General features: G+C 33.0%; 1 protein-coding gene across 4 annotated transcripts in view; it reads left to right on the top strand.

Annotated features, from left to right (window-relative positions):
• The window catches only part of LOC118197829 (cyclin-dependent kinase 20-like), an 82089-nt gene that overhangs the window by 24741 nt on the left and 44560 nt on the right, over positions 1-12788 (top strand). The window lies entirely within an intron of this gene.

Raw genomic sequence — 12788 nt, forward strand, 5'->3', positions numbered from 1 at the left:
TAATTATGAATACAAGAAATGTAACTGTTAAATTATCAAATATCTCATTAAGTCGTTTACTTGTTATTAATGAGTAATTTGATTATTAATGTTCTCTAACAACTTATTAAAGGTTTTTTTATATTCTGATACGTAGCTTACCTGCACCATGTCGTGTTTTACATGCTGTGAAGCCAACATATTTCTGTATTTGCTTTTTATTCTTTTAAGTTATGGATAAGGCTGCTTAAAGAGATATGCTGACTGAAAACATGCTTAAATGTACATACTTAAGTATTTTTTGTATTTTTAATAGGGTCCATTAGGTTAAAAACTTCATCTGTTTTATTTTCTATTTTTTTAGTGTTATATGAGTATGAAGAATAATAATTTTTAATTCAGCCTCTAAACTGATTAATAAAACAAAATTTCTCATTGACAAAGTCACTTTTGTTGTGTCTAATTCAAGAAAGGATTTTTTGTAAACTATAAAATAGTCTTCATAGAAAACATAACTTGGAATCTTCTTTTAAATTCTTAGCTAAGTAACAGAAGATTTTCAACATGCTTAGAGAGAGCATATTCCAGAATAAATTCCATGTCTAGAATGAGGGTAAATGATGGAAAATGTTGATATTCTCCTTTAAGTTGTTCACAAATTTTAGCCCAAAAAGCAGATGTTGAGCTCATCATTTCTGATACATGGTTTTGCTTTCCTTGTAATGTGGTATTTGGATTGTTGTATTTTCGAGTGATATCAGTTAAAAATGCAAGTCAGCAAGCCACTCCATGCCATCTAATTTTTGGTCATAATAGTCTCTGAGAAAAGTTTAATCTCTTACAACATTCCAACAAATCTTGTTAAAAGGTCTTCCTTGACTCAACCATCTAACTACTTGATAAATTATATCACCATACTTGGTATTTAGCTCATCAAGCAAAGCTTTAAAAAAATCAGTGATTCAAAGCCCATCCTTGGATAAAATTTAATATGCATATAATAACAGTCATTACATGATTGAGGTTGAGCTTTCTTAGAGGCCAGATTTTCTTTATGAATAACACAATGGTCTGAATTAAATTTGGAAAATGTGATATCCTGCTTACAGGGAGCCCAGTAAACCCAGTATTATTTTCAGTCATAGTTGGCACACCCTCGATCGCAATTGTGGACACATTGACCTTAAGTGTGATTTTCCAAAGTCAAGATGGTCAATATGCTTCTTTCACGGAAAGGTCAGAAAACACCATTCTCATGGGCATCAGAAGTTGTGGAGAGTCAGTAATATCAGTGTCCACCGATATTACTGACCAGTCCCTTTATCAAAATGCAAGGGAAGATTTACACATATTTTCAAATCAGATCTCATATGTACACAAATTTTATTCGCTATATCATCCACTTGACATGCCATCAGGTTTCATGGCAAAAGCATCTTTTATAGCTTTGATTTTTTCATTCTTGTTTTTAAATTTGTGAAATAAAGACCTTTACATTGCAAGATAGCTTCCTTCATAATGGCCTTGTCTGAGTATGTCTTTTACATAATTAAAAAATGTAACTTACTTACACACTTGTCATTTAAGTTACAAAAAATGTAACTTACTTAAATGTCACTGAAGAACGCTTCTGTGTCATTCTTTGCTTCATATTTGAAGGGAAAAGACTGCTTTGTTGAGCTTTAGAAAAGATTTCAATGACTGAACTTCATGTATATGTAAAGCAGACATGAGTGGATATTTATTGGGTCTGTGACACTTAGCTGACAAGACACTTTAACCGACACCAGTTAGCCGGCACGGACACTTAGCCGACAGGACATTTAGCTGACATGGTCACTTAGCCGTAACAGACACTTAACCGTCATGACATTAGCTGACAGGTCATTTAGCCAACATGGACATTTGCCAACAAGGACACTTAGCCAACATAGACAGTTAGCCGGCAAGGACGTTCAGCCGACATGGGGAGTTAGCCGTCAGGGCATTTAGATATGGGACATTAAACTATCAAGACATTTAGTTAACAGGGCATTAAGCCGACAGTGACGTTTAGCTGACAAGTACCCAATAATTATTTTAACTTACTATCAATTACAAAATTTCTCAACTTCTCCATAAATTCAATATTTAAGTCATATTTTGACCTATCAGTAAAATTCATTTTTCGATTCTTGAAAATCCCATATGTACTTTTAGATCTTATGCAATTTAGCATAGTTTGCTACATATTGGGCAAATTGAAAAAGCATTGAAATTTCTAGTCAGGGAATATGAATTAATTTTTGAAAGGGAAGAAAATATTTTTTTTTAGCCAAGTATGACGGTAACTTAGCTACATTTTAATATGGGATCTGCAAAAATTGTCGGCTCAGGCAAACATGAGAGGTTCGCTGCGACTTTGTAACTTAAAATACTTTGTAACCCAGACTATGATGCGTTTGAAAAATGTATTAAAAGAGAAAATACAGTAAAGCGCAGTTAACAGGCCTTTCAATGTTCTGTTCAGAAAAGATATATATAAAAAAGAGAGATGTATAACCGACATTTTAACTTAGGATGACTTGCATGTACTGCTTTAAACAGTTTTATCATTGTTCCCATTGCTTTACACAATTTTATCCTACATTTGGTTTCTTAAAATGTTATTCATATTTTAGTCAAATATTTTATTTTTGAAATCACACAAATCAAATATCATAAGATTAAAGAGTTTTAAATTAAAAAAATACAAATACTAAATTTGATGCAAAAATTTATTTTTTCTTCTCTTTTTGTTCAGGCATTCTGCTTCGTTCTTGCTCTTTTTCTTTAGGCGTTCTGCAAGTATATTAAAAAAGCATCCAACTTTTCGAAACATCTTGGTATTTCTGACAATCATTTTAAATAAAGTTATCGCCTTCCATTTCATAAAGGCCCACAAATGGCTGAGCAGTAAAGTCACTGAACATTGGTAGTTCACTCCGGGGTTCGAATCCCGGTAAACTGGCTGTTGCATGGGCGTTTTGGTGGATTTTCTTATTTGTAATGTGTATGCCAGCTGGTTTCCCTTGGAAAGTTCTTCACGAAGGCATCCTTCCTTTTAGGCAGATAGCCCTGCTTTGCCGTAACTTAATAATCCAATTCAATCCATTTCATCAGTATTTGGTCAGAGCCTTTATCAGTCCTTAGAGGCTAAGCATTTTGAAGGTATGAGAGGAAAGGAAAGACTGGTTTCATCAAGAGGTTTTGGTTTATTTAATTATGACAAAGCACACTAGGGCTATCTGCCTAAGGAGAGGGATGCCTTCGTGGAGGATTTCTAAGGGAAACTGGCTTGTATACATGTTACACATGAAGAAAACCATGAAAACGCCCATGCATGTTCGCGGGATTCGAACCTCAGACCGAACTACCAGTGTTCAGCGACTTTGCCGCCCGGCCACTGTTTCATCAGGAGGGAAAAAAATATCTTTAGGTAACATTCACATACATCACTGGATAAACTCCTGAATCTTCAAATAATTCAACTGAGAAATCATGGGATTCTCTGTTGATACCATATGATGTTCTTATAACGTAATTTAAATTGTTACAACCATGTAGTCTAAAACCAGTCGCTCTTCACTTTAATCCACAATTATATTGTTTTTGAATTTTCTGTTAACACAAGCTCAATTGATGGTATTTTCTGACGTTCAAGTGTTTTCTCTTTGAATACCTAAATTCTTTGAAGTATCCTGAAAGTATATTCAAAAGCGTCCAACTTTTTGAAACATCTTGGTATGTCTGACAGCCAAATTTCTTTGCAAACTTTTGCTTATTTTTCTCCCTAATTTTCTTCTTTCCTTGTACAGTTATTTTCAGTGCTCACACAAGAAAATTAAGATATTTCAGTTGCTAGACTTCCATAAATTTTGCATTCTTGTCAATTTTTTAAAAATATTAATAACATGAATTGCGTTTCAGCTGAAGACAGCTTTTCATTTTCTAGTCATTTTAACTTTAAATAAAGTTTCAAGTGAAGTTCAAAGGATAAATATTTTAATTAAAAGATTTTTTGCTAAATGACAAAGAAATAAAACTGTCCAGCAGTGTTTTTTCTGAACCACCGAGTGACCCGATTCTTATATCGGCTGAAACAATCTAAATCATATTAAAGATCATGTTTTCTTATACAATCTATAACGCGAGAGAAAAATTAGCTTCTTAAAATATTCTTTATAAGGGGATTAATATAAAAATTTATATTTATATATATTTTTTTAAAGCTGTGACTTGAACCAAACTGTCACACTTTTAAAGTTTAATTTACATGGTGGTTATAAATAAAGTTCCACTTTGAAATGGTCATAAAAGGTAAACTACCGCACCAAATATTATCACACTTGGGGATCGTGTAAAGGAGGTTATGAGAATTTATTTTCCGCGGGATAAAGATAGTTCAAAAACTCACCACCAGCAGAAAAATGACGCTGTATGCAATATTGTTAAATGAAATAAGACATGAAAACATCGATTTAAAATGTGTTTAATCATTTCCGAAACGTGTTACAAAGCATGTTCAATGTAGCGTCCAGCATTTTCTGAAAGCAAGTTAAATCCTGGTACTGCATTCTCAATAGCAGCTCTTAGCGTATCAGGAGGAATTTTATGGACATGTCGGTGTATCACATTTTTCATTTCTGCCAAATTGTTTAGATTATCACCATAAACAGTGCTTTTGAGGTAACCCCATAGCCAAAAGTCACAGAGGTTGAAGTCTGCTGGGAAGTGTCGGCCTATAAGACGTTTCATTCGTGAAATGTTGCCTAAGTAACTGTGCGACACGTGTAAGGTGGAGCCCAGCCCTGCATAAAAATCATAGTATCTAAAATGCCACGTTACTGCATTTCATGTATCACAAAACATTTTAACATTGACTCTAAGTGAGCTGCAATCACAGTGGTCCAGCTGTCGACTGCTTTTCGGAGAAAATTAGTTCAGTTATGAAACTAGCTGTCATTCCACACCAAACGGTGTGGAATGACTGCTATGCACTCGAATGCAACGAAACTACGTAGAAACTAGGTAGATAAATTATGCAGTTAGTGTCATAAAATATTTTCATAAAATTCAAATAAACATCAAACGAAAGTTCTCAGTTTTAGACAATTCGATTTAAACGAAGTTAAAGTAAAGTAGCAGACGATAAAACACCGAAGATAAAAATTTACTCTTACAAATATTTTTTTTTTAAAAAAAAGGGAAGAAAGAGAGAAATTTAAAAAAATAGTTAAAAGTTTAAATAATATCATCTATAATTAAAAAAAATAGCTTTTCATATAGTATTAATAAATATTTATTACGCATCATTCAGGGAAAAAATTTCATATAATTAATTCTATGTAAAATTTTATTTGAAATTTAAGGTTAAAAATAGCTGTGGCAATTCACTGTAACAAAAATCCATAAACCACATTTGGCATTATTATTGCTCAAAAAAAAGATGCCATATTTCAAAATATGTAAATTCGTGTATATCTTAGAAAATTTTGAATAAAAAAGTCTTATTTTTTGCAGGTATGCTTCGAAATACACCTACTTCAAGATGACGGTAAAACGTTTATAGGTTATAATTCAAAAATGTTTTTGAAAAATTTATAAAAATTATTTAAAAATAGAAATTTTAAAAATAAAACACAAAAAATGGGTAAATTTTATTTGGAATGAACCTAAATTTCGAAATGTGAAAGAAAAAATAAAAAAGTTTAATAAACGAAGAGATATTAATAAATATTTGCCAAATTCAATTAACATTAAAGAGCTAAAATTTTGAGAGCTAATATTTTAAAAACTACTGGTAGTATTTTTACAAAACTTGGCATTCTGGCATAATTTGAGTCGTAGAATCGAAATGTGGAAAAAAATTGGTATGTTATTTCAGAAAAAGTCCGATTTTGTGTCAAACTACCTATGTTAGAATAGTATTATATATAAATCTAATATAAGTCGCACTTTCGAGACATAAAAAACTCAGTTTGAATTTTGTCAATCGGCCCAGTAGAACGGGAGATATAGCACTGTCCCATTTTTTTATTATATATATATGTAATGATATTTTTAAATCAACTGATTAAATTAAATTCTAATAATATTGCTTAATAATGTGTTGGTGATTCTCTACCTAAATTGCATCCCTGTTCCTAAATTTTTGGCGAAATCCTTTCTTTAGTATAAAATATATTAACCTGTTGGCGCCCGCCAAATTGCCAAACTCATAAATCTGTCATATTACATAAAGTCCTTAAGAACACTCCTGATGGGAAGATAGCGTGACCTCGTGATTTCAATTAATATCGCTGATTGGATGACCCTTGTGACGCACACATATGTATAAATAGGGCTTCTGCTCAAGGTACGAAAACAATGCTTGTGAGATGGATGCTAAAATAAACCTACCACTTTATATTCCAAAATTTGTCTCATTCCTGTTGCCCCAGCTGCACAAAACAAATAATGTATGAGAAATTACATTTCAGAAAGCCGGTAGGATACCACCTTCAAAGGGATTATCTAAAAAAGAAGATACCCCAAGGATTATACGTATAAAATGTTACGCACTTTAGACAAATTTGCCGCTGTGCGACTTCTATGTTTCTACATTTTTCTCTAGGCGTTCTTGCTTCAAGAGAATCATCCTTCTGTTACCTGTATTCTGGTATTCTGCAGATTATTTTATGTCCAGAGAAGCATCCTTCTGCCCCCTGTGATGCGTGATCTGTGTTTCCATCGAAAGTTCGTCGTTCATCAAATGTGCTCTTACTGTTGACCTACTTTTGAGGATAGAAATCTTTCCCTATGTCTACGCCATTCTGTGTTGCTCTCGAGAGCTTTGTGCTTGTGTGGTGATTGATCGTGTTTTGCGAAAATCTAATAACAAAAATGTGTATTTTCGTGTCGATTTCATCACTCATATTCTCGTCACAATAAGTCAAACAGAAGCAATTAGTAAAAAGATTGGCGATGCAAATGATATTATTACTATTGAATTATAATTACTGATTTAATAATAGTGTTTTTATTTTGAAAATTTTAAAAAGTATTATTTTGGTATAAATATATTTTAAATTTGGTATTTAGAGGATGTATTTTGGTTTTAATATTGTTTTGGGAAAATTTAAAGAGTATTATTTTTGAGTTAGTTTTATTTATGAAAATAGTTTTATTTATGAAAGTATTATTAAGAGAATAATGGCTAAGGAAAACATCTCTGATCCTGATGATTCATTAAGGGCAGCTAGCGCTGAACCTGAAACAAGTATAATTCGTAATAACTTACGCGCATGCGTCGCTTTGACGCATGCGCGTAAGACCTTTACGGCTGCGAATATGCGTGTGCGCATGCGCATAATACGTTTACGCAAGCGCGTTTAATGTATAACGGACGGTATAAGCTAAGCTGAAATTATCTAATTCAGGTAATGTTGCAGATTGCGTTGTTCCTTAATCTTCGAATTGGATCCGGCTTATTATTTTTTGCAGACTGTTACAGCAATTTTATAAAAGTAAGCTTGAACTTTCGATTATGTCAAATAGAATTTCCGATATATATTTACTAATATGTAAAGGATCTACAAAGCGAAAGTATGTTTCGAAGTCCATTAAACCAAAAGTGGAATTGCTGCAAAAAATGGATAAAGGCATATCCTTTGATTATCTAATCATTCCGAAATATGTTTATCAATTTCACGCTGCTCTGCAGGGGAAGGGAAACGACACGGCGCGCAATGAATTGGAAGTTGATCTGTCAGCACTATCCTTATCTTCAGGGCAGATGTTTTTATTTTATTTGTCTTATAATTTTTTACTAAATGTAGTATTTTATCTCGATGTACTCCGTCTTTGATATGATTTAAATCAAATTTCTCCTCATTATAATTCGCTTCCGATAGTGAAGAAAGTGACACAGAGGTTATTGAAAACGAAAAAATTTCGATTGACAAATTAGTCGGTATTCTCGACACAGCAATTATAGGACTTGACCAGCGGAACTTTGTAACTGAAGAAGAAATTATGTCTGTTTATAGAATTAAAGAGAATGTATTATCACATAAAACAAAGCAACTTAAACAACTTACATTGAAAGAAATGTTTAATAAAAAAAACAAATAAATATTAAGTTTTTTTTTTTTTTTTTTTTTTTTTTTAATTTTGATATCCTTTAGATCATAATTGTTCTTTATTTCATAAATTACGGTTTCATATTTTTAATTTTATAACTTCTGCATGCCATCTTACCAGATTTAAACTGATGATCTATAATCTGGAAAAATCGATAATCCGGAATCGCCGAAGTCCCGACGAGTCCGGATTAAAGACTTTTGACTGTATTACTATTTCCTATTGCCGCATAGCTAACCAGCAATATGTTATTAGTGCTTTATTTGTTCTGCACTTAGTTACTATATTATAATTTCATTAATCATTTATTATATTTTATATACTGTATTCATTATATTCAAATATTTGATGTCATATTTTATGTAAACATTTTGTGTGCCTTGAGGTAAATCCAATCAGTTTTCCTACTCACTTAATTTCCTAATAACTAAATTTTCTGCTCTCCCTATCTGGACTGTCTTGGGTCGACGGCCGCGACTGCAAGCCTTTTCAGATGGGGGGGGGATAATCTGTAATGATATTTTTAAATCAACTGATTAAATTAAATTCTAATAATATTGCTTGATAATGTGTTGGCGATTCTCTACCTAAATTGCATCCCTGTTCCTAAATTTTTGGCGAAATCCTTTCTTTAGTATAAAATATATTAACCTGTTGGCGCCTGCCAAATCGCCAAACTCATAAACCTGTCATATTACATAAAGTCCTTAAGAACACTCCTGATGAGAAGATAGCGTCACCTCGTGATTTCAATTAATATCGCTGATTGGATGACCCTCGTAACGCACACATATGTATAAATAGGGCTTCTGCTCAAGGTATGAAAACAACACTTGTGAGATGGATGCTAAAATAAACTTACCACTTTATATTCCAAAATTTGTCTCATTCCTGTTGCCCCAGCTGCACAAAACAAATAATGTATGAGAAATTACATTTCATATATTTTTTTAATTTTTAGCAGTGTACATGTGTACATGTGATTACATAGCAATTAATGACAGAATAGCAATTATTGACAGTAAAAGAAATGCCTTCTTGCCAAAAACAGTTTCTGGATGAGCATGTGAGTGCACAATACTGATACATAACAATTATAATGCGTGGCAAAAAGACAAGAACATGAACAGAAATAAATACATAACAGCAATAGTGAGATTGATCAAAACAAAAATTAATTCAGGTGACGTTGTACCGCAAGTGGCTTTTTGCGTTTTTTTTTTTTTTTTTTTTTTTTTTTTTTTTTTTTTTTTTTACTTTCGTAGTCATAATTCAATATAGGAATTGTGCTGTTTTGCACTTCTGGGATTTTCATAAAGAGTTCTTCAGAAATATTAAGTTTGCGGTGAATTGCCATGCCCTAAGCAAACATTGTCCGTAAAGCTTCATTTAATCAACTGGGTTCCTTTGAACACTTTCACATACTATTTTACTCAAAACATCATGCTACATTCCTTCCTTTATAAAACTGTTGTGCTCCTCCTAGTACTGAAATTTCTTTTCCCTGTCATGAAAAATCTGAATAATGCAATAAAAATTATTGTTCTTCTTGAATTATACTTTTTATAGAAACATTGGTCGCGAAGGGTTAGTTTAGCAAATATATTTTTTGTTATTAAAAAACAATTCAAAAAGAGAATTTTTAAGACAAGCAAAGCTTTAAATTATTTGTTACTTCTATAAACGGCAGTTCATGCCACCATTCTTTTGCTAAAAATAAACATTGCATGTAATGTCACAGTAACTGACCTATTTTTGCTTGGCATGGCTTCTGTCTTTCAGAATCCAGCTTTTACTGATATGCCATATAATTATGTGACTGTTACGGCTGTATTTTAATAGAATTGATAACGTCGCGCTAGTGTGATATATCAGTTATAATCAGTATTAGACACATCTTTTTAAAATTTTAAACATATTTTTAAGCAACTTAACACTTTTCACCATACTGAAACAGATGAACAATTCTGAACAATACTCTGGTATTCAAATTTGGAACATTCTTCTCATTTCCTAGCAACACATTTATAAAGGTCTAGCCTAAAAAAGCAATTTTCATTGGAAGAGACTGGTTATATATTAAGTAAAACGGTCACTCTCTTTCTCTTAGGCCCAGCAGCGGCAGAGCGGTAAAGTCACTGAGCACTGGTAGTTTGGTCCGAATTTCAAATTAAGCGAACGGACTGGCGGCGTGGGTGTTTTCTTGGTTTTCCCATGTGTGACGTGCATACGACCCAGTTTTCTGTAGAAAGTCTTCCACGAAGGTATCCCTCTCCTTAGGTAGATAGCCCTCTCTGGCTTTGACGTAATTATATAAATCAAACAAAACCCAACCTACTTCTGCTAGGTGATCACAGGCCATGAGGCACAAATTCCTGGGCCGGAGCCCTATCTCAGATTAATAAATATACGATGCCTAATGTGTAAATAGCATTTCAGAAAAAAAAAAGTAGTTCCAGTGCATCAAGGAGCAGGGCGAATCACACTACTTCCTGACAGGGAAAGGAAATTAGTGGGAGAAGCGAAACGACTTTATACGAGAATTAATGTATTGTGAGCTGTTGAGCAAAGTAGGAAGGAAATGTGAAAGTATTAGAAACCTGAAAGCATTGGGAAGAGCAAGACTCATTGTCGGCTAAATGTCCTGTCAGTCATGTCATTGTCGGCTAACTGTCCCTGTCTGCTAAGTGTCCGTGTCAGCTAAATGTCCTGTCAGTTAAGTGTCTGCGATCGATATTTATTACTGAAATTTTTATGAAGATGATTAACACTTAGCTCTTTTGGTACTGCTACTGAAGCATTGCATAATAAGTAAACTACTTGTTCACCAACGTTTATAAATAACAGCTTTTTCTCCAATTCGCTATCAAAGTGCTAAGTTTTCTTTCTCTTTGAAAGCCTTAGCGTGTCACTTATATCAACAAGCATACCACAAAATATATATAAAATACTTAAAACGTTATTTTAAAACTCGACAAAAATGATGCAGTTTGAAGGACTCTACAGAGAACTTTTAGGAATTTATTTCAACTGAACTAATGACTGATGACTACATGGCCAGATGGATGATTCATCATTTGTTGTTGCTTATGCTCACTTGCCTGACATATAGTCAGCCCAAGCCCACGATATTTCTCGTGGCAAGGAGCGCTATATTGTGCCTGCCGTTGCCAACAGCCTTGAGCACCATTCTGTTGACAGTGCAATTTACAATTCCACCCCCAATTTTGATGGAGAGCACCCGTTTCATGAATAGAATTTTTTTATATACTCCAAATAAACTCACAGTGTGTTTTGTGGCTATGCTGGTAAACTTTATGATGTTTTCTTATGAGAATACATGAGTTTTAGCCTTGCCTCTTTCAACTCAACATTCAGGAACCTATCTACCCATGTATGAGTCTATTTTTATCTCTGTCAAGCTTGTTATAAGGTATTTCTCCAGCCTTCTTAGCAAGCCTTCATGGTGTAGTGATCTGCACGCTCAGCGCGTAATTAAGAGGTCCGCGGTTCAATTCCTGGCGAAGGCGCTGCTAATTTTTCATCTTGCCTGCTTCCAAAAAAATTCTAATGTCTCTACAACGTTAGGTAAGTAATTCAGCCTGTTTTGCAATTTGGTGGGAAATATGCGAATTAGAGCTTGTAAATTTGTTCTTTTAAGACTTCATCTAAAAATCTTTTACAAACATGTTATTTTTGCCCAGATTGTAACATGTCTTTATGTGTCATGCAGTGTTCCAAACTATGCAACACTGTTTCTAATATGAAATAATTTTTTGTCTATATTTCATATTCTATTTCTTTTTGATAATTTCTTTCACATTTTCTCTATAGAAGTAAATATTCAATTTATGACTAGTAAAATTCAGAATAATTTTGAAAATATTTTTTGTGTTCATTCTTATTGAAAACCTACTTACGAGTGAATTTGGTATAATTATTTACTTATTTTGTGTCATAAAAATAATAAAAAATACAAAAATTTTGGAACAATATTTCTGAAATCTTTGACACCTAATTGCATTAATTAAAAGTACATGGTAAAAAAAATTGGGCGCGGAGGGGGGGGGGTAATTTTTGCATGGAAACTGAAAAATAAAGGATTAAAGAAGACTGGGTTTTATTTCTTAATCTGAACTGGCTCTCAAGCATTTTAATGTACTTTTATAAATCCAAAGGGGCTTTGTCTGTGAAGGACTATTGTTTTCGTTTTGCGATTTTGCGTTGAATCACTATAAATGTCCGTTTCACTTCACAAACTGTTTCTACCAAATGTTAGAGTCCTGCATTATATTTCAAAAAATTAAACAATGAAAAATCTGCATAAATGTATGCATATTTTTCACATTGTGATAAAACAATGTACATAGAGCCATCGAATTTTGAATGACTAATCCTACTGTAAATATGGGCATGTGGAAGCCCAAATTTGGAATTTGTTTTATTATCGATTTCCTATTTTGTAAATTGAAACGATTTTCTGATCAACAAACTGAAGGATTTCAAAGTGAGCCATGGCAATGTTGTACAGAAAAAATATATTTATTTCCAGCGCATGAGACTGCGTATCAGAAATTCTAAAGATAGGCTCAGTTTTGCGATAGCGCTCTTGAACTGAATTTTATGGTTTAAGTGCGAAGAATGTGATATTTAATAAATAAAGGTAA

Source organism: Stegodyphus dumicola, chromosome 5, assembly GCF_044657685.1.
Source record: "Stegodyphus dumicola isolate Sdum_Otavi_A_Nest chromosome 5, ASM4465768v1".
Classification (NCBI taxonomy): Eukaryota; Metazoa; Arthropoda; class Arachnida; order Araneae; family Eresidae; genus Stegodyphus; species Stegodyphus dumicola.